This window comes from Periplaneta americana, chromosome 12 (assembly GCF_040183065.1).
Source record: "Periplaneta americana isolate PAMFEO1 chromosome 12, P.americana_PAMFEO1_priV1, whole genome shotgun sequence".
In the NCBI taxonomy this organism is placed as follows: Eukaryota; Metazoa; Arthropoda; class Insecta; order Blattodea; family Blattidae; genus Periplaneta; species Periplaneta americana.
In genome coordinates, this window is record NC_091128.1 from 17,900,308 (window position 1) to 17,923,587 (window position 23,280).

A 23,280-nucleotide genomic window follows, 5' to 3' on the forward strand; every position below is an offset into this window, starting at 1 on the left:
ACATATTTCCCCTCCAAATTCATTATTATTGGCTGCTGCTGCTGCTGCTTAAATAATTTCAATTTTTTTTCCTTCCTTTTCATTGCAATCTGTTTTATACTGTTCCAGTCTATTTCGACAGTAAGTTAACATGGAGCAACCATTTAAATATATTTCTGAAAAAGCTCGTAAAAGATTTTCCCTTCACAAAAGACTAGCAAGAAAGAAATGGGGATGCTCTAGAAATACTTTGAACATTACATACAAAACGTTTGTACAGCCAGTGCTGACATACTGCGGAGAAATTTTAATTACTTCACCTTTCATAAACGAAATAGAACGTGTTCAAAACCAGCTCTCAGGCTCATTACTGGTGAAATCAAAACAACTCCAATAGATTCTATGAGACTCCCCACTAACATTAACAGCATCAAAATGACAATAGAAGAAAAAGCACTGATTCAGTATGAAAAACTTATCAGATTACCAGGAAGCAATTGGCATTCATACAGTACTCTCTGTAGATTGAAAACTCAAAAAAGTTTCATATCCATGTTTCAAGAATTAAAACAGAAAATCAACATCTCGAATTTAAAAGAAAAAATAACAAGGTGCCGGTGCAGGTGTTACGTGCTGTCTCTTCTCACTTTATAGATCTCTTGGATATGGAACAACAAGTTTTGATGGAGAAATCATTGCAATAAGTGAAAGTCTCAGGAATATTCTATGCCACATCAATAAATTTAAAAATGCAGTTATATTGTCAGATTCCAAAGCAGCTATTCTATCAATGGTCTCTAGCCACACACTTTCATCTCAAACAGCATAAATAACTAAAATGCTCTCTCAATTAATATCACTCGGTAAAAGAATTGTATTCCAATGGATACCATCCCATTGTGGAATCCTGGGAAACGAGAATGTGGATGCTTTAGCAAAGAACGGCAGTACTGTTACTAAATCTAAATATTACTCTGTGAAAAGATTTATTAAATCTACATACTTAAACTTCAACAAACAAAATTTGATATCACAATCACAAGGGAAAAAAATGAAACTCTCTGCATCATAATCCACAGTTAATTTCCGATTTACCACGCAAATCATCTGTAGCTGCATTTAAATTGGCAACAGGCCATGACTGTTTGGCCAACACCTGCATAGAATTGGAATATATCTGTCCCCTAACTGCCCATTGTGCAATTCAAATCAAGAAATGGATTCGGAACACCCCAAAATCTGTGCTTCAGTGGCTGATCATGACAATATCTTTGAAAAATATTGGACTGTAAGAGGTGAAATGACTTTATTGTCAAACGCCTGGCATTACAAAACAACAACATAATTATATGAAACAACAAGTCAAAGTCAGGATAGGAGAAGAAATGTCTGAAGAAAGTGAAATAGGGAGAGAAGTACGACAAGGATGCCCTTTATCACCTATCTGTTCAACATCTACTTGGAGAATTTGGTAAAGAACTGTTTTCAGAACCTGGGAGGGGTGATAGTAGGAGAAAGAAGAATAAAGTGCATAAAATTTGCTGATAATATGTTGTTGTTAGTAGAAGAGGAGACAACACTAAGGGATATGCTACTGGAGCTAAATGACAGCTGTGAGCAATATGGGATGAAGATAAATGCAAACATGACGAAGACCATGGTTGTCGGAAGAAAAATAAAAAAAACTTGCGAAATTGATTTGTTCATTAATCATCAATAAATTTAAATGAAGTTAAAATTTGAAAGCAAAGTTGGCATGGGTTAAAGCCATGCAATCAAGAAAAATTTTACATGGGAGGAACTGTAATAAAACAAAATTAGGGGGTACACGTTTGATACATAAAAAAAGAAAATCCCATATAAGTGAAACCCTAACGTAGAGCTTCTCGCTTAATGGTTGATGTAAAATGATATTAATTAAGACATTAAAACAGGGACTGAAATTCCTGAACTATTTACTTTTGTTCACAGGATGAACTTAGCAATGCTGTAGGCTACTTTATGTTCGTTACGTCAAAGATCAACCTGTGTTCATTATCATAACATTACCAGTGTTAGAGATACAAGTTAGTACCTAGGCCTAGCCTATTTTATATGAATATACAGTAAAACCCCGATAAGATGCTGTTCAAGGGACCGCGTATTAACCAGGACCGCGTATTAGGCGGGTATACTAATTTTGACTTATATACAGTATCTATTAGCATTTTTCTTTATTGAAATACATGAGTCATGAAAGGTAATATAGTATTACTCCATTATGTAATTACTGTACTGTATGTCAAAGACATTTACAATATGTACTGTACTTAATTCTTTCGGAAAAAAAAAGTCATTTATAGTTGTTTGCCATGTGCATGTTCTCCAAGTCCTCGTGTTTACCACACTTCAGTTTCCTGCGATTACATCTTCCTGACATCGCAGCTGCAGTGATTGAGTCGCGATTTTTTATTATCGTTCTTAATGTCGATGATGGGATTCCTAATGAATCAGAGAGTTGTTTCTGAGTAAGAGTACTGTTCTCATCGTACTTTCGTAAGATTTTCAATTTTTCCGACAAATAAAGTGCTTTTCGTTTAACACTCATTGTAATCACATTCACAGACACTTCAATACACTAAAGGACAACAAACTGACCAGCAAAAATTTCCAGAATTTTATTACGGCCGAGTGAGGAACGCTGTTTGAGAGAGAGGGTTAGCAAGAGGGTGGGGTATTGTAACTGTATGTAAACTTTAACCGCGCAGGTAAGTAGTCGAATAAGAGAGCGTAACAAGAGGGTGAGGTATGAAGTATGAAGGTTTAAATGCGCAGGTAAAGGGTCGAATACCAATACTTTTCAGGTTAATGGCACCAGTGAGTTCAATGACCAAGATGTTTCATTGCTGTTAAAGTACATTGCTGAAAATTACATCGAAAATATTCCACAAAAACAGCATATTATGCGGGACTTGAGCACAACAAACGGGGTATTTTATAAAGGCGTTATATATGAAATGTGCAGGGACCGGACAAAAAAAAACGTATTACACGGGACAGCGTAATAAGCGGGCGCGTCTTATCGAGGTTTTACTGTAATTTTATTGAATTCATACTGGTACCCATTTGTGGTTGATCTTGAATCCTTTCATTTTCTTGTGCTTGTAAACACTTGACTGTTTATTAAATGTTACACTTACCACTAGTGGTGAAAGTTCCTCCAGAATTACCACTACCACAATTGAGGTCTCTAACAGAGCTGAGTCGTCGTGGTCCCAAGCCAAGCACAACTTCAGTAGTTGTAAACACATCTCCAAACGAACCATCAGGAGCCTGACGAGATACCAAGTAGTTTATAGCACTGCTGCGGTTCCAGTGCACTGGGCCAATGTTGCCACCATTGCCAGCAAGTTCACTATCTGCAGCCTCTAAAGCCTATAATATGAAAATAGTTTTTCTGTCAGCTACACAGAGGACTGTGACAATTTGATGTTACTATACAGTGAAACCTCTCCTTATGGACACCCCCAAAATAAGGACACTCCTCATATATGTACAGATATTTATGTCCCAACTGAAATAATCTAAAAATAATGATAAATTTAACTCTCATTTACGGATACTCTCAGACAAAGACACGGACAGCTGTTTCACATCCTAAAGCTTGATTTACCTCCTGATTGCGGACAGAACTGAATTTCAAGACCTAATGTGTTACAAAAATGGAAAATTTAGTTTTGAGAACTGTACAAAAATTCCTTAACATGAAACATAACATAAGGGTCTCGTAGGCTACCACTAGCCCAGCCGGCTACCCCTTGTTAGTTGCAAGTGGATGGATAAAAAAAAATCATAAAATTTAATCGTGAAATTGTATTCGACACATAATAGGGTTAGTAGGATTATTCTCTTCACTTCAATCAGTTGTTCTGTTTCGGGAGACATGGCACCTGAACGTAAAGGTTAAGTTGAAAACTGTAAATTACAGTACTGCATAACTGTAGACCTAGAATAAAATTGCATGGCACAGTACTGTATTTTCCTTTTTCGGTCTTATCTACTGTACTTCAAAGTCGCAAGTAGTACAGTATACTGTTTTTAGAGTTAAACTACAGTAATACATTTCACTTAAAGTGTGAAGGCATACATAATGCATATTATAAATTTACTGTTAGGTTGGGGAGCCTCCCTCCCAATACAGGGCACCTCTCAGATGCTGACAGATTGTTACGTCCCTTCGATGTCCGTAAATGAGAGGTTTCACTGTATTATCAAATTGTTGGGAATAGTCAAGAGCTAATGACAGGGTAGGAAACTCTTCCATGTATTGAGCGATATATGCAACGAGCAAAAGCTACAAGTAGACTCTATTCCTAAAATTTCAGAAAAATCGAAAATCAATATAGATTGGCCTATTTCTATTGAAAGACAGAAAATTTTCTGTAAGACCTTATCACATATTGTTTATTTGTGTGTGTTTTAATGTACCTATTTTTATATTTCTTTTAGTATATTTATATATTATTTTTATTTATGTATTTGTTTTGATTTGTGCTATATAATTGTGTATGATTTACTGGATGAATGAACTCTGAAAGCCTAAAATCTCGTATGATGAAATCTTATTACTAGAGCCCGAATGTATATGCATTTATAATACTTAAAGTAAGCAGGCATAAAGGGCAATTAAAAAATAAACAGGCACAATAGGCTGGCAAAGAGGCAATTAACTCTCGACATTTATCTGGGGTCTTTTCTGACCCCACACAATCTTTTATTGTTAATATCTACATTCATATACTCCGAAATGTTTCAGTATAGGGTAACCAGACGTCTGGATTTTACCAGACATGTCCTGCTTTTTTAGTATTTTGTGAAGAGGAAATGTCTTTCAGTAACTTTGGGGATTTCAATAAACAGGTGTGAAATTTTTTACATGTAAAATGCTTCAAATTATATTGTACTGTTACAATACCTTCCACTGCTTCTACTGATAGTCTGTTCCTTTCATCTGACCGTTGAGTGTTGATTAGTGAAAATATCCTGTCAAACTTATCAAATTACATAGTGATAAACACAAATATACAGTTATTTACATCACCCCTCCCATGTTTGACGGCTTTAACAATAAATCTTTGATAACTTGTATGGCTTATCGGACCCAACATGGTTTTTAAATTTAAATGGACAAACTAGGCAAAATAAAAATTAACTCTACTCTGAAATAATCCTCTGAGGTTCTGGCTGATATGTACATCTATTATCAGGCAGTATATCTCACTTGACAATATGTCGAAGAAAGAACAATTATTTGTAATTTGTATGCATCTAAAGTTTGATTAGTGTAATATGTAGCTAGTCGGCGATGTATATAATGGAGGAAGAAAGAAACTGGCCATCCTACTTCATTATTTCCTGGCCTAGGCCAAATTGCCTCATAAATGGTGCCTTCTTGTATCACTTGTAAGGTTCAAACCTGTCTTCGGACAGTTGACTAAAGAACAACTCTGAAATACCTCGAAATGCATTTACATCTGTATAACTTTAGTATATGTCTTATCACTGAAAATATTACAGAGCCTTCAAATAGAAGTTCATGAAGCACACTGTTTGCTGACAAAGTCGGGTATTCATAGCCCCTGAAGTCAAGTGCATGGATTTATCATGCAAATTACAGTAACCACCTACCTTTGTCATAGAAGATGTTGGAAATAATTTCATTGTGCTGCCACACATCTTTCATATCTTTTAAGAAAATTTGTATTAACACGCATTATCTCTTCTTCTTGCTGCAATTTCCCTTCTTATATTGTCTTTCAGTTCTTCCAACATATGCGAGTTAATCCAATACAGTTTACCTTTTATTTTAAGTTCTTCCATAAAAAGAAAATGTATACAGTATTGCAAGAATATCCACTGTAAGATATAACAAACATGGCCAACAAAACAGTTTATTTAGTTTTTTCGACCCTGCCAACCAATACACATTGCTGTATTGAGCTGTACTGAACGAGCGCACATATTCTCTATAATGTCTGTCTTCTCTTGAATAGTCCTTCGGGAAAATGGATTTAATAATAAGGTTTCAATAACACACAATTCCGAACTCATTGCAATTCTTCAAATTAATGTTTAAGAATTAATAATACATGCAGCAGCTAACATATGCATTCCGCTCATACAATTACATTGCACTCGCAAATCACAGCACATTCTCACTGCCAATACTGGTCTGTGTAACGTTAAATAGTCGTTGGTGTAGCTCTCGGACCAGAGCTTCAAACAACACATAACAGAAGCATGTGCGCCTAGGACGGGCCAAGGAGGAAGGCACTTGCGCGCGCATCATATTCTCGCTATTTCTACGTCTTTCCTGTAGCTCCAAGAAACGAGCAAGCATTGCGATATTTGCGGTTTGCAACCTGCGGATGGTATTACGCCTATACAGTATTTAAAAAATCATAATAAATTTTAATGTATGTAACGCCATTTTGAGAAATACACATTCTACGAAAATATTGGGCTTGCGCAGCAAGCATAGCATGCCCTGAGAAATCATCCCTGGTAAACACCACTATCTTATGTTAAAGGAGTGGAAATTTTCAATGGTTTTCATAAAACAATCATAGTCCAAACACTGACCAGGACGATGGTAGCATTTACAAATATCACATTCATATCATTTTAAACATTTATGCATACAATTTTAAACAGTAGTAGACTTGCAGTATTGCTTCTTATGTACACGGCAAAAGCCACCTCAAAGAAAAATACTTTAACATGCCAATTATTGTATTAGTTATGGACTCATCTTTAGGTACAGAAGTAACCCCATGGAAGAAATGTAAACAACAAAAGGAGAATAAATAGGATATAATAAAGAAAAAGAAGATTAAAAGAGGCGCACACTTCAGCCTCAACAGAGAATTTTCTCTTAAAACAACGATTGTCTACAGTTACCTACATTTACACATGTATTTCTATGAGGCAATTTAAGTTATAAATGTACTTCAGTTTTCCGCAGTTTCTATAACACCGTAAGAAATGACATAATGAATTTCATACTTGAAGTGTCAACAACAATCATGTCAGATAGTTTTTTGTTTTTTCCTGAAAATTTAAGTTTTTGTACTCTGTTTTTTTTTTTTTTTTCAAAAAACCCTTCAATTACTTTGATGGACTGTTTTTGAGACACTCCATATATTACCAATATAGAATTCTATCTTCAATATCAAAGAAAAATACCATTTACATACAAATAATCATGTAAATGAGGCCCACAGATTTATTCTCTCGTCCAATGAAAGTCGGTTTCTTCCGAGGTTTTGCCCAACCTTGAGACTGACGCCGGATGGTCTACAGCAAGTCCTCGGCCTCTTCATTTAACTCCCTTTGGTCTGATTACTGGTTGGAGTTTTCCAAAGTTTCTCTAAACCATAAGGCAAATGCCAAGTAATCTTTTGGCGAATTCTCGGGCCTCACCTCATCTCACTACATCTCGCCAAAATATTGTAGAAAATTGCAAAATTGTAAAACTGTAAAAATTGTAAAATACTGTAAAAATTGTAATTGTAATTGTAATATTGTAAAATTTGAACTTGTTCCACATCTTAAAACTTCATTGCTAATGTAAGATTTATGGAATATAATAAATGAAATGAAAATGAAAAAAAAAAATCTTTCCATCCAAAAATCCATCATCCTATTCCAGGATTGAATTGAAATGCAAGCATAGTAACCACTAAATCATCAAATATGCTTTTATTTATAATTATCACAGCTCTATTATTTTAAAATAATTACTTCTTAAGTAGATTTGAGCCGTTCAGAGTAAAAGTGGTGTAAGTCAGGAATGGGTAATGAGGTTTAAAGTAAAAATTCTGTAAAATACAGAGCAAAGTAGGAATTAATATGTCCTTCTTGCTATTCACTGAATACTAATAGTTTAAATAAATTGAATATTAACTGTTACTTTGCTCTGTATTTTACAGAATGTTTACTTTAACCCTCATTACCCATTTTTGACTTACACCACTTCTGCTCTGAACGGCTCATTTATATCAATATGTGAAGGCGGTACAATGGTCAATGTTAAATACACGTACCTGCCATAAAATAATCGATTTTATTAGGATAAATGTGATTACTTGATACAGTGAATGAATCATTTACATTTCAGATTGATTACACTAGTCGACAAATTTTAACTTTTTGTCTGTCACAGAAATGAAATCAGCTGATTTTTACTAAATCGACCCTGCTGATTACGAAAATGGCAGCGAAAAATCTGTAACACGTAACATTTTTGTGCGACAGAAGGGGAAATATTTTGATTAAAAAAAACGTTTTCGCGCATTTCAAAAGACGTAATTACAACAGTGAAAATAAATAAATTCCTAAGATGCAAAATTTATACACAAAATACACTGACGTTTCACAGAAAAATAATAACGTCGCATAAATAATAATTACAATAAGAAAAAAATGGCATTATGTTCCTTTTTTCCCTTCAATATAGGCTTTTACTTTATTAATTTAAAACTGGATCAAAGTAACTATAATTTTTTTAGGTTTATAAATTAAATTGATTAAAATCTCAAATCAAATAATTTAGGAGCCCTACATTGAAGTAAACAACCATATACAGATTTCGAGCTAGATTTAAAAAAAAAGTATTTAGTTACTTAGAGTTATTTTTTCCTCTTGTAGTTTGAGTCACCTTCTCTGAACAAAAACCAACAGTAGTCCCCAATCATATTAGAATCCCACCTTCCTTGATATCGTTGTTCTATCCTGTGGATCATCGCTTACAGCTCCTAAGTTCTCTAGGAAAAGAGTCCAGATTGGAATGGAGGAAATGTATTTTCAATGACATTCGACAACCAAGCTTCTGGTAACTATGCAGGAGTTCTTGTACAAACTGTTGGTAATTGTCAGCTTTATTGTTACCTAAAAATCCACTAACAACACTTACAAAGGCATTCCAAGCTTCTTGTTCCTCAACATTTAACAACAAACATTCCCTCTTTCACTTTAGTCTCACTGAGTTTCGGAAACATATTCCTTACATATGCAAAACCTTCTCCATTTTTATGGATAGCTTTAACAAAACTCTTCATTAAACTAAGCTCGATATGTAAAGAAGGAAGCAGTAATTTTTCCGGTTTTACTAAAGGGACATACTTGATATTATGTTCTCCTGGGACATAGCTTTCTCTGGGAAGCCAGTCTTCACTCTGTAGTGTTTTTCAGTCGCTCTACTACCCCACAAACAGAGAAAGCAACAGTATTTTGTGAATCCATCCTGAAGTCCGAGCAATAAGGCGACAATTTTCAAATCTCCGCAGAGTTGCCAGCAGTATATTTTATATTGGACTGCATCTAGTAACACTGACAAATTTATATAAGTTTCCTTCATATCTACTGAATACGCCACTGGAATTGATGGTTTAGTGTTTCCATTGTGCAATAACACTGCTTTTAAACTTATTTTGGAAGAATCTATGAATAATCTCCATTCCTCTGGGATGTGTTGAAATCCTAGTTCTTCCATTAAGCCATCTATATTTACACACATTCACATAGAATTCTTCATTATAAAATACTTTGAAAACCGTTCATGTCTCTTCCTGCCCAATGAAATTTTAGTATCTGGTGCTAGCAGGTTCCATTGTTGCAGTCTAGACCCTAAAATCTCAGCTTGTTGTTTAGTGAGATTAAGATCTCTTATTAAGGTGTTCAGTTCACATTGTTGAATTAAATGGGGTTATTTATGATGTTCTGGGCTATAGGACGGATAGAGAATGTTGATGGTTGAGCTAAATCATCTGTTTGTTCTATTGGAAGAACCAATTCCTCCAATTGCGAAGGAGGATTAGGAACAGGCAGTTTTGGTCCAGGTGGTATAGGTCTTATTGCAGATGGAACATTAGGATATCCAATTGTAGATCTTGTTTTCTTTGAAAATCCCGTAATCTTTGTTAAACAGAAATAACAGTCTTCTGCATGGCTTGCCGGTTCATGCCAGATCATTGGAACTGCAAACGACATACTTCGAGTCTTCTTTCCGTTCATCCAGTTTATCAGCTTTGAGTAACATGTTGTGCAGCACATATGGGGAGCCCATGATTTGTCCTCATCACACACATTACATTCAAAATAGTAATAATATGCTTGTTTCAACTTATCTGATAAAGGCCGACGCTGCGATTTTGCCGTAAATTCTCCACATACGTAACAAAAGCTGTCCGGCGAATTTACAAACGCACGACGAGATTTTTTAATTCTGAGAAAGAGTAAATGAACGCGAAGATAAACACTTAAAACCAGCGATACAACTTGTCACAAGCTCAAATAATATTCAACTAATCCTAAAATGCAATCTATTTCACTCTAAAAGCCCACCCTCTCAGTGCTTTCTGTCGGTCTAGCGTCATAAAGCAATAAAATAATACAGGTATATATCATCCACTACGCACCTTATTAATGCAGACTCATGTATTTGAAAGAACCTATTCCTTAAAATACACTTTTAGTATATACTGAGCAACAATAAGTTATAAAACGTATGAATATACTGTGTAACCATTTAAATAAAGTCCATAGTTCGATACCCGAGTTCTTTGGTAAATTCATTCTTATTTTTTCACAATTTCCAATTTTCCTCTTAAATGGTGCGTGATGGAAAATTTTCAAGTTTAGATCTAGTATCAGCACACAAAAATTGATCTAAAATGACCATTTTCACCCTTGTGACAAAAACCTTGTTGACTAGTGTTATTAATTCTTTATGTAGACGAACCACTTCAAAAACTCATCTTTGTAAACCTGTGTGCAAGGGAAATGAGATTTTCTTGTGCACTTCTCTCAAAATCCACCATCGCTTTGCATGTTTGAATAAGATCTTGTACCTGTACTGCCAGAGCTGTGCTGTGGAGGTTTCCAAAGCTGCCATCAGGATGTTGCTGCTCTGCCAGACCCAGACTTGGCTTCTTTACGTAGTGGTCCAGATTTCGATTTCGGTGGTCACGAACAATGCAGTTGAGAGCGAGCAATACCATAGACAGAGTATCTGTAAATCACATCACAACCAATCAGAATGAAACAAAGAAATCTGATCTAAAATTGAATTACAAATACCATATTTCTGTATAGACTGTATATAGTCTATGGAATATAATGGCCGAATTTTGAATACCTTTGAAATTAATCAGATTATGTAAGATATGTATGGAAGATACGATAAGCAAAGTAGTAACAAATAGAATTATATCAGAAGAATTCGTAAATCAAACAGGATTAAAACAAGGTGACGCTCTCTTGCCAATCTTATTTAATATAGCATTAGAGAAGATAATACGACAGACTTAATACCAGCTGGAATAAACCTGGGTGGACACCACAAAATTTTTGCATAGGCTATGCTGATGATTTATTATTAATAGGAAGAAATGAGCTTCAAATAAGACAGCTATTTATTGAATTAATGGAAAAGGCACAAAACATTGGATTAAATATTAACGAGAGTAAAACAAAATAGCCTATATGGTAATCACTAGAACAAAAAGGATTCCAATAGCTTTAAAATAAAAAATTATAGTTTTGAAATAGTCAATCAGTTCAAATATCTTGGTGTTTTGATAGACAATTCTAATAACAGAAAACATGAAACACTTAACAGACTACATAATGCAAATTTTTATGCTGAAGGCCACTGGGAAGACCTCGAAGTAGATGGAAAGATGAAATTCAGAAGGAATGTATGGAAATGGGAATTAAGGTACCAACTGGGAGAAACTAGCAAAAGACAGAACAGAGTGGAAGCGTTTTGTGAAATCGAAATGGAGCTGACATGCGCCATAATGTCCTTTGATTGATTGATTGATTGATTGATTGGTATTTCTGTATAAGCCTTGCATGGAAGTACTGAGTGATCCATATAAACCTTTACCATTTTGATTAGTTATATCTTCCTTGTGGAATTCAATGTAATCTTTAAATAATTTATTGAATTTTATTATCACAGTGACTACGAGAATCAGTACAAGTGGTCATGACTGAAATAATACGACTGCCGACTTCCATTATTGTTGAGAAGTGTATTTAGTGAGAAGTTAGCTAACATACAGTACTCTTTTGTGCAGCATGTTGTTTTGGATAAAACCTACCGGTACTGTATTACAAGTTCCTTGATCACAAAGCAAAAGACATTTCGAATAGAGTTTGCTGTACGTGATATTCCAAACAAGTCAACAATTCTATCATCTCCTCAGCGATAGTGGTGAAGACAGAACAGCAATGCCTCAAAATCATGTGCTGCATGATGATCGATAACATTTAATGTACTTACCATAGAAATCTTTATCCCAATTAAGCCAGAAATAGGATAGCCTACCCATGTGGCAAGTATCAGAGAGTATAGAGGATTCCACGTTAAGAAAAAAGCATTGAGCATATGGGGGCTGTTCCATCAATTATTTATAAGTCATTTCTTCAGAACTGGGAATTAATATGATACGTCATAACACACAAACAACCAGCCCCCAACCATAAAGCAACATACCCCCACCCCTACAATCGACAAATGCACATCGCAGAATTCAAGATTACCAGTAGTTCAGGAGACACTGAAGAAGACGTGACATCATATCGAAACGGGCCGTCTGTCGAAGGAATATACCTTTTTAAAAATTTTAACACTTTTTAACGTATGACTAAATAATTTTATGTTTTTAACAAACAAAGTGTTAACGTGAACTTTAATCAATGGGAATTAATTAGTTTCCTGTAATCCATAGAACATAATTTCATTGAGAATTAGAGCGATTTCATGTGCTAAAATATTGTTACACCTCTAAAATTATCATAAGTTATATTTAATTTACGAATAATGGGGTAACAGCTAAATTGGTGGAATAGCCTTCCGCTTTTTTCCAAACATTCCGCTGAGGAATTTAACAGACAAGTAGGGGTAGTAGAGTTGAGGCTAAGATTTCACACTGTTAAAACATATACAACATTGTCTGGGTTTATTATATAAAATATCGGTACACAAAATTTAACTGTCAGCAAGACAAAAAAGACATTAGGTATGTAACTTAACTTCTTGTTTGATTATAGTGTGAAGTTAATAACGGAAAACGTGTGCTGCACATAATCTAAAATCAGTATTATAACCCTTCTTAAGGGGACACTCTGCCATTATAAGAAACTTTTTTCCTATTGTTCCGATTTCAATCAAATATTCATAGTATGTTTGGCTATGCATTGTAAGTATATGCACAAGATTTCAATTTCATTGCATACATACTTTTTGAAGAAAAAAAAAACAAATTTTGAACACATAAGTTACTTTTGGGTCAAAAATTTAAATTAATTTTACAAAGTTGTAATATGTTATACAGAAACGGCAGGAGAATAATGCCTAGCATCAATTTTGTCTTACTATTATTATTTTAAAAACTATATAATTAAGCCTAATTTTTAAATTTGTAATTTAAAATTAAATAAAAACTGTTTAAAAAATCATAAAATTGTTCAAAATCAAAATTTGGCAAAACCCATACTAGGTCATGTTTATGGGCAATGTATCTACCAACTGTAAAAATTTCAAGAACATTGGATTATATTTACTATAAAAAGTACATGCCAGAATGATGAAAAAAAAAAGTTACGGAAAATTAGTTTTAAAGTTTATTGTATATATTACATGCTAATAATTGACACTCACCAATCAGAAGTCATCAGAACCATAAGTTTTTCCTTCCTTCTGCTTCAAAATGCTCTCCCTATGAATTCTGGCAACCCTTTCCTACTGTCTTCTGTGTTTCTCCATCTCCAAATAATGTCGAACACTTTGTTTGTGGCAACAACTGTCTCATTGTTTGCAAATTTTGTTTCTTTATTTCTGAGACAGGTTGTGTTGGGTCCTTGAGAGTTGTTTGGTATGACCCCTGGTTGAACTGTACAACTGCTTCAATTACTGTCAGATGTACCTTTTTTTTGGACACAAAATTTAGTTTTGGGCACTTTGCCCATCTGACACTATGCAAACTCTCATTTGGATTTTGTCATTTCTCTTGTACATCTGGCTAAAATGGTATCTGATGACAATCTCTGCTATACAGGTAGTATTTTAGCCACTCAGGTGTCATTAAGGGGAGTACTGTCCATTTCTTTATGGGAATTTGGTTTTTCTCTCTTCGCTTTGGCTTTATTGTAGAGGCACCAAGAGTTCATTCCTTTAGGGCACTTATCATGTTCTGGCTTGGAATCTGTGCTTCTACAATGGTACAGAGTGGCCAACACAGCAGTCTTCATGTTTACAACATCAGGAATATTGGATGCAATAGTCCCCCTATAGTAGTGTTCTAGCTTCACTATTGTTGTGTCTTTCAAGTTGTCCCGAGTATTGCCTCCAAAATTCGTACCTCTTGTCTTCCATTTTTTTTATTTCACTTCTTATGCCTGAACCTAACCTCTTAGAAATATGGTTCAGGCACTCTTCTTTGATGATGGCATATGAATTACTGTATACATTTAGTTTCTGCAGATGGTTGAACGTCTTGGACTCACCATCTGACAAAAGTATAGTATATCGAAACCCAGTTTCTCTGATCTTTTCCAGAGTCTCTCTCCAGCCTCAACCTCCAATGCTGGAGATGATCCTAAATAATTCCTGTCACATTTTGATTTGTCCCATATGGCGGAATAACAACATCTCATTGAAGACAAAGCTCAGACTGTTTAACATAAATGTAAAATCAGTCCTCCTCTATGGTTGTGAAACAAGGAAAATTACGGATGTAATAAATAAAAAGATACAGACGTTCGTCAACAGATGCCTGAGGTGTATTCTAAATATAAGATGGCCGGAAATAATAGCAAATGAAGATTTGTGGAGAAGAACTAACTAATCACAAATATATTATCAAATAAAACAAAGAAAATGGAATTGGATAGGCCACACGCTGAGAAAGCCAGATGGAGCTATTGAGAAGACTGCAATTGGCTGGAATCCACAAGGAGTAAGGAAGAGAGGACGGCCTAGAAAAACATGGAAACGATCGATAGAGGAGGAAGTAGAGAGATGTGGGAAAAGCTGGAAAGAGGTGAAACAGATGGCTGGCGACAGAGTATGCTGGAGGAACTTCACTGCTGCCCTATGTTCCACCTAGGAACAACAGGAAGAAGAAGAAGACATTTTGATTTGTGCCCAATATACAAAAAATGGAATTTTGGACTCTCACTGCCAAGACTTTTTGCTGTCAAAAAACATGTATGGCAGTAAGCTTATTTGGAGAGAATCTCAAAATCTATTACGAGGCCTGTCAGAATATCTATAACACAGCCTATCCCATAATTACTTGTAAACTCTCTCTTCATTCAACTCCCATCAAAAGTTATACCAGTATCAATTATTTCTTTTCCTACAATTTCAGGGTTTTCTTTACAGTGTGCCCTTTTTACTTTTTCTCTAGCACGATTACAAACATTCTCTTGAAATGCTTCCGCTTCTTTAGAAATGACCGATAAATGATTATAATATGAGCACAATATGTTCATGTTCATCCCTAAACTAAAATGTTCAATGGCAGCTTGTCCCTTTCCAAATGCATGTACAATTTTTCTATTGACATCAAATGATGGTTTACCCCTATGTTTATTTTCAGTTATTTTTGGACTGGAATAAGTGAGACACAACACACAACCACAACTCTGAAACTTCAATATTACTTTGGTGCAAAACCCATGCTTTTCCCTGGTTTGTCACAGTTACTGCATAACACATTAGAAAATAGGGAATTCAGAGAGAGTGAGTGATTGAAGATATAGTCCACGTTGTCTGACACTGAATTATACTTTAGGCTTACCGGTACTTCAACATTTTCTGTAGTAGGTTCCAACTTTTTACTGATTGCTGTCTGTATAAATAGATTACTAGCAGAAGCAGGATTTGGAGAAGTTTCTTGGGTGGAATTATTTTTTGCCCACCTGACAGCAATAAAATTGTAGATTTGGCTTTTGCCTTTTTAAAATTAGAATAATTTCCCATCACAGAAATTGATGAATCTTCCTTTTGGTACAGCCAGTATAGAGAATTGAAAAGAAAAACTTTTAGTTTACCTTAGTTTTGTAGTATGGAGTAGTAGAAACTCGATGTGATCACTGGGAGAGCTGTGGTACCACCCAACCTGCCCAAAATACTTATATAGGAAAATCGTCCTGCTTGAATGAAGAAGGCGGCCATATAGTGAAACCTGCCTTTGCGGTCACTTTATTTAAATGGCCACCTGGCCAAAAGGCCAATTTTCTCTGGAAGCAATTGAATTTTCCATAAGAACAATACAAATTCTCCCTTTATTTAGCGGCCACCTCATGCGCAGGACAGCGGCCGGGGTCTATTTGGATTGGAACCTGACTGTAACAGTCACTGTCCAACAAGAAATCTTTTCAGGGTTACTGTCTGACCTATTTTTTTGATGGTTAGAGGACAGAGAGCAATAACACGAGGACAATACCTAATGTACAACAGTACAACCTCCATATCTTGGGGTTAGTTGTTTACTGTTTTATGACTCTTTTGTCACTTTCCACTTCGACCCTGCACAGCTATAAATTCTTACTCGTTTTTAAAGGATTGAAACACGGACGTTTTCTATCGAAAATGTCACAGTATGCTTCAGGTCAGTAGTTAACCGTTCGAATTTTTTTCTCCTCTTTCTATCTTTCTCTATTTGGACCAGCTATTACGAATTTTTCTTTTCATTCAGTTGATTCAGAACTGTGAAGCTAGTTTGAGAGAGAAATCATGACTAACAATAAATCTAGAGTGATGTTAAGTTTAGAGGTGAGACGAAAAATGATTGAAGAAAGTGAGAAGGGAACATCTGCGAGAGAAATTGCAGAAATATTCAAATGTGGAAGGACACAAATAAACGGTATAATTAAGAATAAAGATGAAATATTAGAAGAATTGGAGAAAAATATGCCAAAAAAGAAGAGAGAATCTGTGTTTAGTAATGTGAATGATTTCGTTTACAAATGATTCAAGTGTGCGAGGGCGAAGAAATTGCCAGTAAGTGGGTCTATGATTCAAGAGTAAACTCTTGAATTGCCAAAGAACTCAATGTAAGCAATTTTGTTTCTAGTAATGGGAGGTTAGAGTAGAATGCTTTAGAAAACGGCATAACATTGCATTTCGTTCTGTGTCTGGTGAAGGAGGTGACATTGCAACCAATGTTAATGAAGAATGGAAAAAATAGATTGCCTTCAATTCTTGCGGAATATGAACTCAGAGACATTTACAATGTTGACGAAACAGGTTTTTTTCAGGACCCTCCCTAATAAAACTTTAAGTTTTAAGAAAAAGAGTGTAAAGAAGGGAAGTTGGCAAAAGACAGAATAACCCTGCTATTTTGTTGCAATGCTGCAGGAGGAAAAGAAGCACTCTTAATGATAGGAAAATCATTGAAACCGAGATGTTGGAAAAATGTTGACATGGGCTTGTTGGGGGTGAAGTGGACTGCCAACAATAAAGCTTGGATGAAATCACATTGTTTGAGAATTAGCTACTGTATGCGATTTCAATTCCAAGATTAAATGCCAAAATCGCAATGTGATCAGTGAAATTGGTGTTTCCTCCCCCAAATACATTATACCTCCAGCCCCTTGATCAAGGTATTATCCAGCCATTTAAATTGAGGTACCGCAAGCGAGTTTTGAAAAGGCTAGTTGCAAGAATTGGAAGAGGCTGAGATTAATATGCACGATTGTTGTACGCGCACAGTACTAAAAAGTCAATGAAATTCAGTATTTTTATAAAAACAGCAACCTTAATCAAGTAGCCACCTGATAAAACGGCCATTTTACAAGGTAACTTCAGATGGCCGCTTTAGACAGGTTTCACTGTATTTCGTCGTTGTGACGTAATTTGAAGTGGAGTGGGAGAATGATTGCAGTGTCGCTAACTGTGGTAAATGACGCGCGTAGTGTGAGATCTGAACTTGAAATGGCATGCGCGCGATATGATATGAAAGTATGGATTTTGTAGGTATACTGCGAAATACAGTGGAGTGGGAGAATTTTCTAGTTTCACACAATATTTTCAGGCAGTCAGTGGCGTGTCCAACGTGTGCCGATATCAGACAGGTAATAGGCAGGAACAACAGATGTTATTATAGGTGCAACAAACGCCACGGAATGGCATTGAGATGTAATTTTGAACGTAGTGATAGACGTGGTTCATTTGTGGGCGGAAGCAAGTTATCTGTAATCGAAATTGATGAGAGTAAATATGGACGCAGAAAATACAACTGGGGCAGACGCGTTGAGAGTCAATGGGTTTTTGGGGGGATAGAACGAGGAAATCCTGGTAACTTCTTCCTTGTCCCTGTACAGAACCGCAATGCAGAAACGTTGCTAAATCTAATTACACAGTGGATTCTTCCTGGCACGACTATAGTGTATGACTGCTGGAAAGCTTATAATGTCTTGCAAAATGAAGGCTTCGTGCATCTCCGTGTTAACCATTCTGGTGAGTTTGTTGACACGGACGCCAGCGGCGAGATTCACATGGAAAATGTATCACGTCTAGCGAGACAAATCTTGCCCGTTCACACCCAGAACATTGAGAGGAAGTGGCTCTCCATCAAGTACTCGATGCATGTGTTCGGTCGAAGGAAGGAGCATTTCGAGGGCTACTTTGCTGAGCACATATTGAAGTCCAAATTCCCGAGGTCCCGTCTGTTGTGCGAGTTCTTCAAAAGGGCAGCACTGCTCTACCCACCACAACCATAAATGGGTAAGTATTACTATTGGACCATCGGATCTGTGCCCCTTCAGCGCTGTCGTCGTTCTTGAAAAAGTTAACGCCTGTACTCACTCCATTCCACCCGCTTTCCTCCCACCACGTCAAACAGCAGACCACGAACCTTGCCGAATAGGGATGTTGCCAAACTTCCGTCAAACGTCGTCATACATAACTGGTCCTCCATGCTACAATATAATTTCTTTCAATCAAAATACATCTTGTATTTCTACATTTTTTAAACCTAAATTGCATGTCTCGAATCACTTTCCGTAGCGTTTCTCTCCAACCTTGGAAATTATTGCTTCTCTCATAACCTTCAGTAATTTCTTCAATGTCGGAATTTATTTCTGCAAGGTATTAAATTCTTGTATCTTTTTTCTTAAAATATGCATCGGTTCATATGATCTACAAGAATTAAAGGTTCTCTAGGTCTGTTCTTCCCTGGTGATTCTAATTTTTCATCTCCTCCACAGACTCTCCCTCTCCTGATTTTCTTTATTAGGCGCTCTGACCTGCCTATATAAATTACATAACATGTTGTATTAGTATTAGGTGAGTAAGTAATTTTAATACATAATCAATTGAAATAAAATAAGTCTCACCTGTGATCGCAGCTCTTTTTATCGTTGCCTATAGGAAAGAGATGACCTGTTTGTTTCTCTTCATCGCAAAATGCTATTACTTGCTTAATAATATTTTTTCACCACTCCGTCACAGCCTAAGACTATGACTCCGTGCTGCAGTATTCATGTTGAGTTGACAATACTGGACTGCAAGTGCAAATAAACTGTCCCGCAAGAAGACTTAAAATTGTGAATTGTGGGGGAGAGAAAGGGAGAGAGATAGAAAAGAGAGAGATAGAAATGCAGGGAGAGAAATGAATTACCGAGGCTGAGAAGGAATTAGGGTTCAGTTCGCGTATCTTACGGGGGAACAGATCAGATGGTCCGACAATATAAACCTAACCTAACGTAACCATTCATATAATCTTATACACCTAATCTAATCTAATCTAACCTAACCTAACCTAACGTCTGAGAATAGTACACACTTAACCTAATCTAACCTAACGTCTGAGAATAGTACACACCTAACTTAACCTAACCTAACATCTGAGAATAGTACTCACCTCACCTAACCTAACCTAACATAACATCTGAGAATAGTACAAAATGTAACGTTGAAACCTGTCAGAAAATACTACACACCTGTTCTAAATTTACACACCTAACCAAACCTAACATAACGCAATACACACGTTATGTAACCTAATGTAACATTATACTACACACCTATTGTAACATTCCTCACGTTTAGCACACCTGTTGTAACATTCCTCACATTAGTTTCATTTCGTTTGCAGATATTGGCATCCCTGCTACACCTATAGCCTGTCGTCTACCGGAAATCGAGAGTCATCTAGTGGAAGTGAACATTCAAGATAAGGAAATATTGCAGGCAGCCAAAATGGAAGGGGGCGCAAAAATCACGCATATCCATTGTTTCAAAAAAAGGAGCATCAACCAGGATGGGCAAGTAGAATATATCCCCACCCAAACAGTAGCAATAACATGTAGGTCACAGTCTCTGCCAAAAGCCCTCACTCTGTATTGCAACAGATACGAAATACGAAATTTTCAAGCTTCCATATTACAATGCCTAAACTGCTACAAATTTGGACACCCAGCCAAATTCTGTAAAAATACACAGAAGTGCAGAAAATGTGGCAACACACATCCGAATGGAACGATGTCCCAGCACCTGCATAAAATGTAGCAACTGTCAGGGTCCTCACACCCCAGTAGACAATAACTGCCCAAACAAAAAGCTGGAAACACAAATTTTGCAGATAGTAAATGAAACACGAATGTCACGATATGATGCCATGCAGCTACTAACTGGTCGCAAGTCCTACGCAGCAGTCGCAATACAGAACAACTCAAATACAAGTAAAGATAACTTTCCGGAGCTACCAAAAATAAATACCACACAAACTGTACATAGCCCACAGGTAGAAAACAGTACACAACCAGAAACAAGTAGGAAGAAAAGAGACTCCACAGAAACACCTACATCAAAACTGGGGCTCCCCCTGAGTAGGAAGGTAGACGAAGAGGAAAACAACAAGCAGGTCCAGTGTCGAACCACACCAGGCAAACAGTATAAAGAACTATATGGTAAAGAGATCCAATATACAGAATTAGCAGAAATCACAACAACCCAAGACTACAAGAAAAGTAGTGCATCAACCCTACAATACCCAAAACACGCGGGAACAAACCCTCCTTACCGAGAAACAAAGCCAGAAAAGCCGAAGAAAATGGAAAATGAGAGACTAGAAATTTACAAAATGATCCAACAAATTCTACCAAATGTTAATGAGAGTAAAAAAAAAAAAAAAAAAAAACTCCAGCTCAAATCCCAGAAGGTCTTCGAGGTCTTAAACTAATCCAATGGAATGCCCGAACCATTCATAACAAAACGGTAGAATTCCAACAATTTATTATACAAGAAGAGCCTGACATAGTTTTCATATCTGAAACATGGTTACACTCATCAACAAATTTACTATCCAGGGTTTCACAATCATACGCCTAGACAGACTACAAAGAGAAGGTGGAGGAATTTTATTCATGATAAGAAAGGACATTCTCATCCACAACGTACGCACTGTCACCAATTACAATGACTCGTTTCAAACAATAGAAATAGATATAGATGCTTACCAAATCATTGGAATCTACAACGCCCCAGGCAACCACATAACCCAGACTTTCTGGACAAATCACTTTCCTATAAATAGCAACAAAAAATATGTCATTATGAGAGACTTTAATCTACACATCACAATAACTCGAAACAGCATCTCTTTGAGATACAAATTTGCCCAACACCTACAACAGGACATCTCCTTAATCAATGAAGACCACCCGACACGTTAGGACAGCCAATTAGGACAGCAAAATAGCTCACCAGACCTCACTTTCCTCTCACACAATCTCATTCCAACTACGACCTGGCAAATCAAAATGGATAATATGAGCAGTGATTATTTTCCCATATCCATATCAATCAACCAAGTAATCAAGCGACAAACAATTCGCCAACAGAGCACAAAAGTAGTTATCATACAGGCAGGCACAGAAGTGGATATCGAGCAGCTCGTGCAAATCATAACAGACTACAGCCAATTTGAGGAAAATTGCAACAAACCAGCCAAATCGACCAAAAACTGGCACAGTACTGTCAAACCCAAATGGTGGAGTGAGGAGATAAGGGAGGAAATCAACACGAGGAAAGAAATGGCAAAAACTTTCATCCGCCAAAAAAAATTTAACCAATTACATTGCCTACAAACGACAACATGCAAAGATATGAAGGCTCATTCTCAATGCCAAACGCAAGGCCTGGAAAACCTTCTGCTCCCAAATTATAGGCCACACATCCACTTCAATGGTCTGGAAGCAAATAAAATGGTTTACCAGAAAAGAAAGTCCCCAAAACTCAGTAGCGGGTGGTGAGTTTGAAAGTTGGGGAGGCCAAGACGTGAATGATGAGAATATAAAAATATAAGGCCTGTGACATACCTCATTATCAAGCACAGAAGTTATAGGTTTTAAGAAATTAAAATTAGGTTTTCCAATTTATGTTTTAGGATTTTAAATCTTATGTTTAGGAATTTATATAATTTTACGGGAAAAAATAAAAATAAACAACATACTGTTAATATTATTACGACGGCTTGGTAAAGATTGTCTCTCTTTAAGACACTCCAAGTCCTAACCTACGAATTAGGTCTTTTTAGGTCATATTGAATTTAAGAATGTTACGCTTTGCTACATAAAGCGAATAAGAAAAGCAATATTTCCAGAGTAAGGAGACAGCAACAAAATTGATTCGAACCTAAGAATCCGGGGCTTGCTCATTATTATTACATAGTCTAATTTTACAGCAAATTAACTCGATGTTCCTCTTTCTTTGCAAACCGATCAAATAGGTCACAGCATACTGAATAATTGCTACTAGAAGAAACTAGAGACAAATCTGCATTTGTTTCTAAACTCTCGATATATTTAAAATACTGTAGAAGTAAATATATCATATACATCTTGTAACACAAAAGAATAAAATAACAAGAACACCTGCAAACAAGAGAAAAATCTAACAACATAAATGAAAACTTTTACGCAGGGAGAGAAAACTAACAACACGTGACTCAATTTTCTAAAATCAAGAAGAGAGAAAGAGAGAGAGCTTCCCAACACAGCCGAAACCAGCTGTGACTATAAGCAGTACAGTTGTCAGCGGTGGGTAGGACGTCTCCAAATCGGCTCCCCTCGCGCGTTTTATCAAGTTTAAACACTCTTCTAACCAGCTATCTTATTGGTTGAACTGCTGTTACCATGGTTCCTGGGGAGTAGCGTCATGTAGCCGACTCCTCTCTCCCGCTCTCGCATAGACACAGCAGGCTGCTAGATGTCGACTACACAGGTTACAGCGCTATCTGTTAT

The 23,280-nt window shown here is 36.3% G+C and overlaps 1 protein-coding gene across 5 annotated transcripts in view; it reads right to left on the bottom strand.

Moving 5' to 3' along the window:
* LOC138710199 (DNA polymerase alpha catalytic subunit-like) overlaps positions 1–23,280 on the bottom strand; it is a 558,528-nt gene that overhangs the window by 496,123 nt on the left and 39,125 nt on the right. For 4 of the 5 annotated variants that reach the window (XM_069840844.1, XM_069840847.1, XM_069840845.1 and 1 more), the window contains exons 9-10: positions 10,869–11,029; positions 3,159–3,393 (exon numbers count right to left, since the gene is read on the bottom strand). The gene's annotated coding sequence lies outside the window, so the exon portion shown is untranslated. The remainder of the gene's footprint in view (positions 1–3,158; positions 3,394–10,868; positions 11,030–23,280) is intronic. The other variant, XM_069840846.1, reaches the window with a different exon arrangement.